Below are 15,837 nucleotides of genomic sequence, written 5' to 3' on the forward strand. Positions count from 1 at the left end.
CTATCCAAATACCTTACTGTTCAATTGAACATAAATATGAGCCAAACCACAATCACCTAATGCCAAAACATTTTTGAATTCTCTTTCCTTCCTTCTATGTATGTTCAGACTCTTTGACACAAAGAAATGTAACAGCTATTAAAAATCAACAGAGGCCGGGCATGGTGGCTCACACCTGTAATCCCAGAACTTTGGAAGGTGGAGGCAGGGGGATCACCTGATGTCAGGAGTTCGAGACCAGCCTGGCCAACATGGTGAAACCCTGTCTCTACTAAAAATACAAAAAATTAGTCAGCATGGTGGCACATACCTATAATCCCAGCTACTTGGGAGGCTGAGGCAGGAGAATCTCTCGAACCTGGGAGGTGGAGGTTGCGGTGAGCTGAGATCGTGTCATTGCACTCCAGCCTGAGTGACAAGAATGAAAGTCCATCTAAAATAAAACAAAAAACAAAAAACTCAACTGAAAATATGCTGTGAATCAAGTGATAATCTTTTAAAGTTAGGAAGTTATTGACTCAAGAATGAACTATTTGAAATGCCTCTTACTGAGACTTAGTAAGAGCTTAAATGATATGAACCAAATCCCAACGTAAAACGTACATTGACATCTTTTTCCTCATTGAGAAATATTTTACCTAATTCATGACTTGTATTTTAGGAGGTTATCCTTAACCATGACAATATTCTTTGTGATTGATATACTCAGTTATGTGGATACACATTTGGGGACCCCTAGGTTACTTTACACATAATTAATAAGCTGAAATGAATGTGATCTTGCCAGAGATGTGGTTGGCTAGGATTGCCAACTGATCACTGTGAGGTGCCTCTGGAAGTTCTGGGAGACAAATGTGCCTTCCTTTGGAAAGGGTAGAGAGAAAATATACAATTTGATTTTTCACCAATGAACTCCCCGAGGAACAAAACTACTCTGTGCAGTGAGGCTAACCAAGGTCATGCAAAACCAACAGAATTTAGAACAATTTTCCAGAGGCATGCAACACTGTGCAATAAAGGTGCAGCTAAGGTATATAGATGCTTCAACTCTGGTTGACAGATTCAGCTGGAACCTGGGATCATCATGACCCCAGGAAAAAAGGTCATGGTACCCTCACTAGGTCACAGTAATCTACTTCTACTTTATCTATTAGGTTGCATCTCCTCTTGGTTTGGATTCTTGAAGTAATGGGTTATGGAGTTTTCTCACCTATTTCTAAGGAAAAATCATCTGCTCAGACATAATACAAAGAGACAAGAAATGATACATCTGTTCTACCAGGCCCATTTTCATCTCTACTCCAAACTAGTCTCTCAATGCCATCAAACTGCATCTCAACTTTTTACATAGGACTGAGGTTATAGGTGCATAGATGTTTAGAAATGAAAGGGCTTATAGTGATCAACCAGTTCAGCTGTCTCTGATTTACCCATGAGTTCAATAGAAACCCACATAGCATAAGTGACTTGTCCAAGGTCACTTGGCTAGTTAGGGTGCCCAGTGTTGCGTTCATTCTCTTCTCCTTTTTATCTTGAGATCACATTTGCAAAACTCTGTTACTCAGGCCAAGGGCTGACTCTAGGCATTGTAAGTCATTGCCGTGCTTCTGGCTGCCTTGTTAGAGGAGAGAGTTGGGTTGAGCTGTTGAGAATTTGCCAGTGTTTAGGGAAGGAAAAACTGATGAAGTTGCAGTAATTCCACATATTCACATATTTTCGTAACCTGCACCATGCATGTAGTTCAAGGCCAGCCCAATGGGTCCTTGATCCCTACCTTTTACCTCCAATTCTTTAGGTTGCATTTTTTTTTTTTACTTCTACCACATATTCTGGGCTACTATCCATCATCCTCCTACCTTCACTTTATCCACCAGAGAACACATTAGAAAGGAAATGAAGAGAAGGACATAATCTTCCTATTGGTCCGCAGCCCCTCGGGGCAGTCTTTGGATGCCCTGTGTAAAGATGAGCCACTGGATCAAGGAGGACTGGCCCTATTACAGAAGGGGAGTGCCAGTTAGGCCTTGGCTAAGACTGGACTTACAGGAGATCAGTTAGGGCATCTCCAGGTGGCGTTGGAATTACTTTTTGGGGATCTGAGGGATAAAAGCATCTGTCATCAGTTGGTATGATGGCAGGTGGGATAAGATGCCATTATTGTAAACTCATGCTTGGAAGGGATTTTAAAAGTAGCTTCGTCTAACATATTTTTCTCCAAGCCTCCACAAATACAGTGAAGCACTTAACCATTTTGAGCCACTCTGCTTGCTTTGACACATTACAGAGGAAGCCACTTTACCAGAAGTCACTTTATTCATGTTAATAACTAACACTGGGTTGCTACTGTTTTGTGTTGCTTGCGCCATTTAATTTAATTCACCTGAAAACTATAAAGATAACCACCATTATTCACTTTCTTTTGCAGATGTGGAAACTGAGATTTAGTCTCCTAAGTAATTTGTCCCAGGTCAGGAAGCTAGCTAGTGGCAAGAAGTAGGGATTCAAACCCTCCTAAAAGTGTTTGACACAAAAGCCTGTGCATCGAACACAAGACCTTTGAGGAAGTGAGATGATGAGTGAGTGAGTGAATGAATGAAGTGTATGTAAGAGAGACAGAGAGAGAGAGGAAGAGAGCTGTTTGTGGTAGGCTGGAGAGGTCAGACTGGAGTTCTCATAATCTCAGCCCGGCACAGAGGATGAGAGTCAGTTAAGACTTTGTAGGAGCTGGGTGCGGTGTCTCACACCCATAATTCCAGCAATTTGGGAGGCCAAGGTGGGTGGATCACAAGTTCAGGAGTTCAAGACTAACACGGTCAACGTGGCGAAACCCCATCCCTGCTAAAAATACAAAAATTAGCCAGGCGTGGTGGTCCACGCCTGTAATCCCAGGTGCTGAGGAGGCTGAGGCAGGAGAACGGCTGGAAACCAGGAGGCAGAGATTGCAGTGAGCTGAGATCATGCCACTGCACTCCTGCCTGGGCAACAGAGCGAGACTCCATCTCAAGAAAAAAAAAAATTGTAGGAATGAGCATTTTGAGGTGAGGACAGGATGGGTCATTGTTCCCCATTCCCAGGTAGACTCACAGCTGAAGCTGCTGTTTCCCCCAGGGCATCCTTGAGTTCCTGTCACAAAGCCTCTCAGAGCATCCCAAACCAGCGCCAGAGAGGCATACGTAACTAGAGCAGTACTCACTCACTCACTCACTCACTCACTTTCTCCTCAGCACTTTGCCTTGAGATGCTCCAGCGCTGCGCTTTTCCTGCTTGAACTTTTCCAAAGCAAAAAAGGAGAACCCATTCATTTTCCTGGAGCTAGGGACCCTCAAGTCCAGACTAAATGCAGGCTGCTTCCGAGAAGAGACGGTGGTGGTGGTGCTAGCAGACACTTGCTAATTCTCTCCCAAACGCTCCTTGTGCTCAAGTCTTTTGGAATGGCTCCGGGGAAACCCAGTCTAGATACTACCTTATTTACCCTTGACCTCGCCCTTTGAAGACCCAAGCTAGATGTGGACCCAAGCGCCCTCGAAATACCAATAATCATCGCCGGGAGCTCTGGAACATAAGGCATTTTCTGAATAGCCTCGGTCCCTCGGGCCGACGACTCGTAAGCTGCCAGGTGCGTCATGTAACTTTCCCACAGACTATGCGCTTTCCCTGGCTGGGCCGCAGCGGGCTCCCTGACAGTGCCAGAGTCACGCTCTACAGGCGGCTCGCAGGAGGCCAGGGGACTTCCCACCAAGCTTGCCTCTCACCAGGTAGGCTTGTAGCACTCCGCGGACAAGCTGGGTAAGGAAGCCACTTCGATCTGGCAGGAAGCAGATGTTAATGGCGTACAACTAGTTGAACATGGATGGTGCACTGGGCAAAGAGAACTGTGAGAGTGAGCGGATGACTTTTTGAGGCCAGACTGAAGATGTAGATGAGGCGGGGGACGCGCTGGAGTCCTTGAGAGTCGGAAGGCCTCCTGTGCACAGCACTAAGTGTTTGCACCAGACTTGCTCATCCTGGATCCTCGACCCCAGGGAGGGAAGAGGACATGTTTCTCCCACCGGCCTCTTGGCTTGGGATGGGATGGGCAGTGCCGAGGCAGGAGAAAGAGATCCGAGAAATAGGCGCGTACTAGGAGGCGGCAGCGGGGACTGTGGAGCAACTGCCGAGTAGTCAGTTGGGAACACTACCGCGCCTAAGCAGCGTCCCGCCCAGCAAGGGCTTAGCAGATCGCTGGAATCCTCACCTCCTGCCTCTTTCTGGCATGCAGAGCAGACAGGGCCCCACTGAAGAAATGATCACGCTGCACGGGAAAGAAGCTATTTGTGTTTGGTGTTCTTGACTGTCACGGTTTCACAACCGGAGAGCGAGCTTAGCTCAACACTGCAAAGGTAGCCTGAGAACTGTGCCCTCTCGCCCTTCCTTGGACCCGGGAAGCTGGCTGGGCCCACCCTGGAGTCAGCCTCTGCTTTCTCGCAAGAGCTTGGATCGCCTTCTTTTTAAACGTTTAACGCACCCACTTTTTGAAGAAGCATTCCAAGAGTAAAGTGGCCTTTTAGTAGCCCCAAAGAGGGGGTGTGGTTAGCCCCTTTAAGCCAAAGCCCAGGGAAGGTCAGGTAGACCTTCCAGGGGGAGCCTCTGGATCCCCACCCCACCCTGCAAAGAGGCCACCCCTGGCCTTTCGGATCGCTGGGCTAAGGGATTAGAGGGGGTAGGTGGGGAGGCTGCACTGCCAGGACCCCAGCAGCTTCCATCTACTGCTGGGGACAACTTACTGCATGGGCAAGGCTCTGGGGACAGAGGAGGTGGTAGAAGAGAAAGTCCGTCTAGAGGAACAGATGGGCTTTACAAGAACTTTTCAGACGAATCTGCGGAATGGGGGTAAAGAGGACAAGCAGGGGTCCATTTCCCAACAAAAGTAGGGTGCGTCCAAGTCTACAACAGGAGACCAGTCACTGTCCAGAATGTACTAGGATTCCTCATTTTACAGTGGGGAAACTGAGGCCTGGACAGGGGCCAGGATTTGCTTCACATCAACCAATCTGTAGGAGCCTAGGTGAGATTGGAAGCCAGCTCCGGATTCTGATCTGGATGATGTGTGACGCTGTCTCTTCCCTCAGGTAGACCTCAGACACCTGCCGAGCTCCCTGACCTTGGCCACCATTGCCAGCGGCTCCTCTGGGTTGGGCCTAAGAGTAGCCGGCGCCTGGACAGGGGTGGCGCAGGCGGGCTCTGCGGCGAGCCGGGGAGAGCGCGGCTGCCAGGGAAATATGCTAATGGCGGCCTCCCGGCACTGTCCTGGATTTGGTCTAGGCTTTCTGGCTTGGCCCTGGAACCCTCACCAAGGACGGGCCGAGTACCCAGGCCGTGGAGAAAGCCCGGGAAGGGAACGTGCTAGGATCTCACAATTGGCTCGAGGCAGCGGCTGCTCGGGTCAGACAGTGGCGCTGGCGTTTCTTCCTGCTCTTCCCGCCTGTGTTCGGGTGGCCACAGCTTCTTTGAGGCCCGAAGCTGGTCGCCCATATGCGCGTGAGTGCTCTTCTCCCAGTCATAACTGTGGGCAAACTGCCTACTACAGCCGTCGAGTTCACACTTGAACTGATCACACCTGGAAATAGAAACCTAAACGCTCGCACCCAATCCTACGGAGCCGCTAAGCAACATATAAGAAGGGTAATAAGGGAAGGCGACAAGTCATTCCCCACATTAAAATAACCGATTATTTTCAGGAATTTATTTTTTACATAAATATATACAACAAATTCACGCCGATCTCCATTGCACCCAGCATTTTAGAAACTTTCTAGTGATCTGTAGTTCAGAGACAGACACCGGCGGAGAGTCACAGCAAAATCTCAGCACCTGTCGACTTGCTACACTGAGGCAGATGAAACCCTTCGCGCCCGTATCCCCAGGCGCACAAACTCCTGCGGGCCCCAGCGCTTGCTCTGGAACTGCTAGCACCGGGCCACTTCCTTACCCGCAGACTTCGCCAAAGGCTATTGCAAAAACCCACCCTTTGTCTCATAAAACTGCAAAGAACCGCACAGCTGGAGGCAGACTTTTCGGCTGGCTCTTCAGCCCTCCGCGGAGATACTGGCGAGTCTCGGGTGCACCAGGCAGGAGCAACTTTTCTCCTTAATGGTATTGAAGGGAGCTTCTCTTCTTCCCGGTGGTCCTGCGCGCGGGGGTGTGCGGAGAAGACTCTAAAGAAGCTACTAACTGGCAGGGCCTGCTCTCCACGGGACGGAGCCTTAGGGAGAAGATGAAGGGAGCCCCTGGGAACACAAGAACGCCTGGCAGGGTTGGGTGGGGACTTCAGCTAGTCCACGTCCCAACTACCGTGTGGACCTGGACCCAGAGGCTGAGCTGTAAGCGGAGCTAAGGTTTCTTCTTCTCGAGCTAGCCTGAAGATGTAGTCATCACGGAGGACGCCTCTTGGGAAGGAACTGGGATGGACAGCGGTTTCCGAGAGAGAGAGAGAGAGAGAGAGAGAGAGAGAGAGAGAGAGAGAGAGAGAGAGAGAGAGAGAGAGAGAGACAGAGAGCGCCTGGGAGTGTGAGCAAAAATTCAAAATGTTGAGCACTCCCCTCGCCCTCGGCTCCCAGAAGGACCCACCCCTGTCAACAAATGCTAAGTCCTTTTGGGAATGCTAGAGAAAGAAACTGGAAGGTCGGAGATAAGGGTGCGCGCCTGGGCGCTGGGGATGGAGTGGGAGGTCGGGGAAGGGTTAGTGGTCCTTGTCCTATGGAAATGGTACATGTGCTCGGAAGGCTCGTGTAATTGGAGGCCAAGGACTGTTTGTACTAGTGTACGAGAGAGAGAGACATGAGACCAAGAAGCAGAATGGACGTGTGAGTCGCACTGGACGACAATTTCAAAATGCAATTTGGCTTATTATACAAACGAATAAATCTCACACAGCTTTCACTTGTTCATCCCCTGAGATCTTAGCGGTTTGCACTCTCCTGGTTCAAGTTCGAAATGGAAAGGGAAACAAAAGCAGGCAACGATTCCAGCGCTGCCTGAAAGGCGGACCACAAAGCCTCCTCCCTCCTCTCTCCTCCCGGAGCCTGGAAGCCAACGCGAGGATCAAAAGCTTCCACATCATTCCGGCGGGGCGCACCCTCAGCCCTGTCGAGGAGGTGGGGAATCTGTAGAACTCTGGATCTGGGCGGCTCCTGCCAATTCTTCCTTGGATCAGCGGAAGGCGCGGGTTATAGGGCCCTTTCTCCTGTGGGTTCACCACCGCGGTTTACTAAGTTTGTATCCGGCCATTCAATGACACCCGCGCCTGCTCTGAGACTCCGTGGTACATTAGACCAGTAAGCGTCCCAATTGGGGAACTGTATGGTTGCCGTGGCCTGCGGGGGCACCGGTTCTGTCCTGCCTGTGGACGTCTCTAGCTGGGCCTCTGGTTCAGGGCTGTCAGCTCTGCCAAGGCTCAAGTCATCACTCGGAAGGGTGGGGAAGTCCCTTGCAACTCTGGGCAGGGAGAGCGAAGAGAGAAGAGCCCCGTTCCTTGTTCAAAAGCAAGCCCTAACCTAAACACGGGCCAGGAAAGACAGGTACACCTCTTACACAGGGGTGACCGGCCCTGACTCCTCTCTACCACAGCTCTGGAGAGGAGGTGCATCTTAAAGATGAGCCTCGGCTCCAGGTGGTCGAAGTGCAGCGTCAGGTTGCACCTGGTCTTTCCTTTTTAGGCAGGCGGGCCAGGAGGGCGACTATTGAACCTCGCGGATCCAGGCCCTGGCGACCAGGCAGAGGAGATCGTGCAGCCTTGATAAGCCGGATCACCAGCAGTGACCTTCCTTGACGTCGGGATAACCCGGCTAAGTGACCGCCACGTGAGAAAGTCTGGGCCAAGCACAATGCGCCGGCGCCTCGTTAGGGCCGGGCGGGCTCTCGGGGAGCCAGGCCAGCAGTGTCCGCGGCCTCATCATTCATTCCCCTGGACGTGTTGGTAAAAATGCATCAAAACAGGCTGCGGAGCGCGGTATAAAAGCACAGCGGGATGAGCTGCTTTCCAAAAAGGATCTCGGTGATTGGACCGAGCTCCGTGTGATTGACAAGAGCTTAGTTTGGTAAAGGGAAGACACGCAAGCTTTCACAGCAGGATCCCTTTTCTAAAATATATCACACTGGCCTTTGAAAAGCGCCGCACACTATAAGGAAATAGCGTTTCACGGCTTGCTTTATGGTGCGATGACATTTCTTTAAAACACAGCGAAGATCAAAAAAAGGAGAGAGAGAAATAAAATGTGTTGCAAACACAATGTTTTAATTAGTTTATTCTGCGCGTTGCTTTTATCTGTCGTATACATTGCGGGTTTTCCTTTAATTAAACAGCCCCTCTCGAGCGGTGGCAGGCGAGGAAGGCGAGGCACGGCGCCCTTTCGTTCCCTTTTGGAAAAACGGGAAGGTTGGCTGGCCCCAGAGCCCAGCTTACAGGCTCCTGTACCCTGGCGGCCAGGATAGGCAAGCTGAGGCGTTGGGGCTTCGGAAAGCGACGGGACCCGAGCGCCCCACGGAGGCGGAGAAGGAAGGGAAGAGGAGGAAAGGAAGGGGAGGAGGTTCTCCCCTGGGGAACCGAATGGGACCACGGCAGTGCCAGTAGTTCGGGCACTGCGCCAACGTCCAATCCCCTCCCCCTCCCCGGGGCTCCAGCCAGCAGCCTATGTCCTCACTACCCCCCACCTTCCCTTGTTCTCTCCGGTCGCTTGGGTGGTGGGGATCAGTAGGCGCGAGGATGAGCCCAACGGTTCTTGCAGTCCCCTCGCCTTTGGGCTCCGATTTCCAGCTACTTAGCCCTTCTTGGATCCCAAAGTAGCGGATTCTCTAATTCCTGACCAACAGGAAGAGGAGACTGCGCAAGCATCCGCTCGCTGAAAGCGCGGGCGCCGCAGGCGCTGTCAAAAGTGGCGCCTCAAGAAAGACGAGGGTTAAGCTAATGGTGGAATGTGTTGTGGACCTAAGACTGTTCTTACACACACACACACACACACACAGGCTCCAGTCTCACTCATACTTAATACACGATTACTTCTTGGAAACCTCTGTAGATTTCAGTTCTACCAATAACCACCCTCTCCACTCCACATGCCCCAAAGGCCCAGCTTCAGCCTTAACCCAGTGCTTGAGCCTGGCATAGTCAGTGCATGCAACACTCTCTCAACAATATTTACTGCTCAGGCCGGTAGGTAGTGATGGTAGGAGGCTGCGGCCTTAAAATCACAGGGCATTGTTTCGTTAATTCTGCTAGTGAGATCTGAAGACAATATAAACCTGCAGAGTCTGGTGAGAAGGTGGAGTGCCGGTGTAGATAAGAGATCCAGATGTGGCCTCCTAAATGAACCACAGAACACAGCCCAATAAATTCATGGACTGGACATAAGGCTTTCTCTACTGTCCAAATGTATTTATTCTACTGGAAGTGGGAATGGAAGAGTCTGAGTCAAGGTTTTTAGCCTAGTTGGGGGGGGGGGGCAAGGAGATAGTAGGGAGGGAGATGAGGACAACCACCAAGTGGCTGGGGTGCCTCCTTTCCACCTTTTGCTCAGAGGAAAATATTCTCCAGATGTCTTTCCTTTCAAGGCAATGAAACAGAAAACAGGTTGAGCCGTGGGATGTCTCCATGGCCTGTTTGACTACTCAAAGAGGTCTGCAATGTTGCTTCTCCCACCAAATATTCTCAACATTTTTGTTTAAATATTAAGATTTGTGCAAATGTTTGAAACTATGCTCCTCAAGGTAATGGACTCACATTTTATTTACTTACTTTATTTATTTATTTAATGTTTTGGAGATAGGGACTCACTCTGTTGCCCAGGCTGGAGTACAGTGGCAAGATTTCAGCTCACTGCAACCTCTGCCTCCCAAGTTCAAGTAATTCTCCTGCCTCAGCCACCAAAGTAGCTGGGATTACAGGTGTGCACCACCACATGTCTAATTTTTGTATTTTTGTTTGTTTGTTTGTTTCTGTTTTCTTTTTATGTAATCCCAGCTACTTGGGAGGTGGAGGCAGGAGAATAATTTTTGTATTTTTAGTAGAGATGGAGTTTCATCATGTTGGCCAGGTTGGTCTTGAACTCCTGATCTTAATTGAACAGACTCCATTTTATTTTATGTTTATTTATTTATTTTGAGACGAAGTCTCACTCTGTTGCCCAGGCTGGAGGTGCAGTGGTATGATTTAGGCTGACTGCAACCTCCACCTCCTGGGTTCAAGGGATTCTCCTGCCTCAGCCTCCCGAGTAGCTGGGATTACAAGAGCCCGCCACCACACCCAGCTAGTTTTTAAAAAAAATATTTCGATAGAGATGGGGTTTCACCATGTTGGCAAGGCTGGTCTGGAACTCCTGACCTCAAGTTACCTGCATGCCTTGGCCTCCCAAAGTGCTGGGATTGCAGATGTGAGCCACGTCATCCGGCCAGACTCCATTTTAAATCATATACACCCTCCCCATGTAATAGCACACATAAGTAGCATATGATTATAACTGGATGAACCTTTGAAAACAACTGCAAAGATCATTTGATAATAGTCAAAATAAGTCATTTAATATGCAGTTTTTATGATCACAAAATTCAATATTCAGGGCATATGCACAATATACGTTCTGCATTGCGTTATCCTTGGAAGGACCTTTTTCTTTAAATTATTTAATTATTTGGGATGTACATATATTATAACAGCAATCAACAAAAATTGAGTGACATGTGTGATGACAAAGTAGTGCCAAGTCAACTCCCAGAGCACTTTGCCTACAGATTCATTAGAACATTACATTCAAAATAATGACTTCAACCCACCCTGGCCACAGAATGAAACCACAGTTCAAGCAGTGCAGCTCTGCTACAGAGTACTCTTCCATAGCTAACCTTCTGTGTGTGTGTGTGTGTGCGTGTGTGTGTTGTGGAGGAGATACAAAATTGTGAAGTTAAAAATAATAATAATGAGCCTCAAATTTTTACCAAGTAATTTTAAAGTCTGTTTTAATGAAGAACATAAGGAATATTAAATGGACTTTCTGATCTTAAAGACTATATGTTGCAGCAGAAAAGGACACAAATAGAATACAAAAGAAGGCAGTCCCCAAGATAATGAATTCGAGTTTATTTCTTTTTTCCTCATGAAATCACAGATTCTTTTTTTTTTTTTTTTTTGAGACAGAGTCTTGCTCTGTTGCCCAGGCTGGAGTGCAGTGCAGTGGTGCAATCTTGGCTCACTGCAACCTTCACTTCCTGGATTCAAGCAACTCTTCTTCCTTAGCCTCCCGAGTAGCTGGGATTATAGGCATGTACCACCACACCCAGCTAATTTTTGTACTTTTTAGTAGAGATGGGGTTTCACCATGTTGGCCAGCTGGTCCTGAACTCCTGGCCTAAAGTGATCCACCTGCCTTAGCCTCCCAAAGTGCTGGGATTACAGGCATGAGCCACCACACCCGGTGGACTCTTTTTATAATAGTTTAATTTGGGTATTTGTCCCAGAAAACCCCAGTAACACATCCGAGTTGGAAAAGGCATAACCAAGAGAGACATGTTTAAATAAAAATAAAGAAGCTCTAGGGCCAGGCGCAGTGGCTCATGCTTATAATCCTAGCATTTTGGGAGGCCAAGGTGGGAGGATCGATTGAGCCCAGGAGTTTGAGACCAAGCAGGACAACATGGCAAAACTCCGTCTCTACAACAAATACAAAAATTAGCCAGGCCTGGTGGTGTGCACCTGTAGTCCCCAGCTACTTGGGAGGCTGAGGCAGGAAGATCACCTGAGCCCAGAAAGCTGGGGCTGCAGTGTGCCATGATTGCACCACTACATTCCAACTGAGTGACAGAGTGAGACCCTGCTTCAAAAAAAAAAAATTAGAAAAGAAAAAAAGAAACAAAGAAGCCAGGCTCGGTGACTCATGCCTGTAATCCCAGCACTTTGGGAGGCCGAGGTGGGCAGATCACGAGGTCAGATCGAGACCATCCTCATCCTGGCTAACATGGTGAAACCCCGCATCTACTAAAAACACAAAGGAAAAAAAAAACACTTTTGATGAGATTGTCAACATTGCTCGACAGATACGGTACTGATCTTTAGCTAGAGAACTCTCTGGAATCATTAAAGAGATCCTGGGGACTGCCCAGTCTGTGGGCTGTAATGCTGATGGCCAGCACCCATATGACACCATAGATGGAATCAACAGTGGTGCTGTGGAATGCCCAGGTAGTTAAGAAGCACAAAGGAAAATATTTCAATAAAGGATCATTTGACAACTGAAAAAAAAAATAACTGGACGTGGTGGCACGTACCTGTAATCCCAGCTACTTGGGAGGCTGAGGCAGGAGGATTGCTTGAACCTGGGAGGCAGAGGGCTGAGATCGCATCACTGCACTCCAGCCTGGGCAACAGAGTGAGACTCTGTCTCAAAAGAAAAAAAAAAGAAAACAAAAAACAAAGAAAGAAAGCTCTGACAGTTACCCTAAAGTTTCAGGTAATCAGCATAGTATTATGAAATATTTGTTCTAAAACTTCAAACCCAAGCATTGTTTTCAGGTTGCTACAATATTTTGCTAGCCCATGTGCAGGACTGAACCTTGACATCATTTACTTGTATCTTCCCCCACAGTAACTCCAGGATGTCTTACATGTAGCAGGCAAGCTGTAAATATTTTGAAGGGGCAGGCATGGTGGCTTGAACCTAAAATTCTAGCACTTAGGGAAGCCAAGGTGAGGATCACTGGAGCGGAGGAATTCGAGACCAGCCTGGGCAACATAGGAAGATACTGTCTCCATGAAAAATTAAAAAGAAAAATAGCCAGGCGTGGTGGCATGTACCTGTGATCCCAGCTACTTGGGTGGCTGAGGCAGGAGGATTTCTTGAGCTCGGTAGGTCAAGGCTGCAGTGAGATGTGTTCATGCCACTGCACTACAGCCTGGGTGACAGAATGAGAACCCTGTCTCTAAAAATAAAATAACTTGAAGAGTGAAGCAGCTAATGTATTGCTTGTGAGAGTAAAAAAAGTTTTTCCAAGGGGAAAAAAGGGTTCAGTTTCAAGTCACTGCAACTTGAACTACAACCACTTGCTCCCATCTCTACCCACCTTCCACAACTTCTGGGAACTGTCCGTGAAGCCTGAACCAAACTGCCTGATACCTGGAGAGTTCTGGTTTTTGCACTCATCTAGAAATTTAGAGGCATAAGGCTCCCCTCACCAGTTCTTAGGATTCCACCTAGGGTAGGGGAGAAACAGCAAAGGAAATATCATTGGGGAACAATTCTTAATGAGATGGCATGCTCCTCATTCCCATCCACCTTCTTTCTTCTAGAAGGACAGAGCGGATCTGCTGCAATGGGGGAGAAGTGGAATTAGAACAGCCCTTTTCACCAAGTAGCTCCATCCTCACTGTCTTACAGCGGGAATTTCGTTCTGCAACAGCAAAAGTATAGCCCTTTAGTTGAAATAAAATAAATGGTTCTAGGTCCACGAGCAGCCCTTTATTTCTTCCACCTCATATTAGGGCAAGGGGTCATTCCTAAAAAGCAGGATGAGTAAAGTAGAAGTTGAAGGCGAGATTTTTCTTCATGGAAACATCTGATAGGCAAAAGAAATAGACAGAGATAGCAGTCTGGAGTGGGGACCCAAAGTTTATTCTTAGAGCACATCTAGTTGAAGCATTTCTCAGATCTTAGCGGTAATGGCAGGACCAAGAATGTAAGCCTGGGAAGACTGCAGGGTGGGAGAGGCTCTAGATATTGACTAACTTTAACATTGTGGCTCCCGCATTAGAATCACCTGGGGAGTTTCAAAAATAAGGCCATGGTACCCTCCTCTAGACCAAATGAGTCAGGAGCTCTGGGGTTGGTCTGGCCATACGAATGTTTCAAAGATTCCCAGGAAATTCCAATGTGGAGCTGGAGTTTCTGGTTCTACTCAATTGCTTCTGGAGTAGAAGGCAGTCAACCTCTCCCCGCTATCAAATTGAGGGAGAGGATTTGAAATTTAATAGTAAAAACTAAATATTGCAACATAACTCTCTAATTGGGAATCATAAAAACAAGAGATCATGTGGGAGCTAGAGCTTTTAAGTGTGTGCATTAAGAAAATGGGTCCCCTTGGGCTGGGCATGGTGGCTCATGCATGTAATCCCAGCACTTTGGGAGGCTGAGGTGGGCGAATCACCAGAGTTCAGGAGTTCGAGACCAGCCTGACCAATGTGGTGAAACTCCGTCGCTACTAAAAATACAAAAAATTAAAAATAACCGGGCGAGGTGGTGGGCGCCTGTATTCCCAGCTACTTAGGAGGCTGAGGCAGGAGAATTGCTTCAACCCAGGAAGCAGAGATTGCAGTAAGACGAGATCGCACCACTGCACTCCAGCCTGGGCAACAAGAGCAAAACTCTGTCTCAAGAAAAAAAGAAACTCAGGAGAACAGGCAAGTGTGCAGGTGTGTACAGATGTGCACTATGCTAGTGGTTATGGGCTACCAAAACTACCAAGAACTTCAGTTTGCACAGGTAGGCAGTGGCGGCTCCGTTGGCTCCAAAAACCTTAGAGGCTAAAACCACCTTAGAAAGGAGAAAAAGGTAAGAGGTAAGAACGAGTGAGCTTTTCTACAGTGATAAAGGGGTATTTAAGTGATGGGGGAAAGGGATCTTCTGGAATGTTTTCGAGGCCACTGAGCTGCTGGCAGGTCCGGCCCTTAGAACTTGTACTGATAGGAGTGAGGAACAGGGCACTCTAGGCCATGTCTTTTCCTCCTTCATTTAATAGGTAGATCGATAAGAACTTCCATGGAGGAATGTGTGATGAGGATGGGGAACCAGGGAAGAGGAGAACGGATGTCTGCTGATAAAACCTGCTTCACTCTGCTCTTGGTCCTCAGGAAAACGACCTTTAGCCCCGGATGGCTCGAGAGGGGCCTCTGCACAGCCCAGTGTGGACTGAAGTTTGTGCATAGAAATCTGGAGTACAGGGCTAAGCAGAGGGAGTACAGGCTCTGAGGAGTCCACCTGTTGATAGCCCTCAAGGGCCCATAGGGGCATTCTTTCTGAAATCAGCCTCTTCTATCCTTGAAGACAACCCCATTAAAGTGAGAGAAAGAAGAACCAAGGGGCTGCAAGGGGAGGAGGATTTTTCAGGCTTAGTGAAACTTGAACCCTAGAAAGCAAACGGAAGGGGGCCTCAGGCTCACACAACTTGAGCAAGATAGGAAAGAATGTTCAAGGCAAACACCTGTTTCAGGTCCCAGAGGAGAAGCAGGAGGATCAGGTCAATGCACTGGACTTGGAGGCTTGCAGTGCATGGGATCTTAAGGTCCCCAGTGCACTAGTACTGAATATCTGCAGTGTACCAGATCTCACAGTGAGTAGCACAAGAGGCTTTCCTTCAGGGGCTAGGACAGAAGCAGGTACAATTAATCACTGTTTGGGAACAGCGCCCCCCCTGCCACTCCTGTGGTAACAATCTAGTCAGGGTAGCTCCTGAGCCTCTTGATGAGAAAGGACAGGCTCACTGAGCCAGAACAGAAATTTCACCAGGAGCCTTTCCTGGGCCTTCAGGACCACCCTGTCCCTAAGTTGATCTTCCCACAAATGGAGCCTTTGGAAAACCCTTGGCAAGTGGCACAAGGTCAGGCTACACTTTGGTGAGAGCTCCATTGGTGTGACAATTTAGCCTGTCTAGACCATACTCCTGAAAGTAGGATCATCAGATAAGATACAGGATGTCTTATAAAATCTGAATTGCCAATAAAGAATATTTTAGTATAAATATCTCCCAGGCAATAATTGGAACATACTTAAATGAAGAAAAATGGTTTGTTTCAAATTCAAATATAACTTAGTGTCCTGACTT

The 15,837-nt window shown here is 48.3% G+C and overlaps 1 long non-coding RNA gene across 1 annotated transcript in view; it reads right to left on the bottom strand.

The window, feature by feature from the left end:
* The window catches only part of LOC144581166 (uncharacterized), a 102,491-nt gene that overhangs the window by 76,443 nt on the left and 10,211 nt on the right, over window positions 1-15,837 (bottom strand). Inside the window, exon 2 of the long non-coding RNA XR_013531695.1 lies at window positions 311-433. This is a non-coding gene — a long non-coding RNA (uncharacterized LOC144581166). The remainder of the gene's footprint in view (window positions 1-310; window positions 434-15,837) is intronic.

The sequence above is a fragment of the Callithrix jacchus genome, chromosome X (assembly GCF_049354715.1).
Source record: "Callithrix jacchus isolate 240 chromosome X, calJac240_pri, whole genome shotgun sequence".
Classification (NCBI taxonomy): Eukaryota; Metazoa; Chordata; class Mammalia; order Primates; family Cebidae; genus Callithrix; species Callithrix jacchus.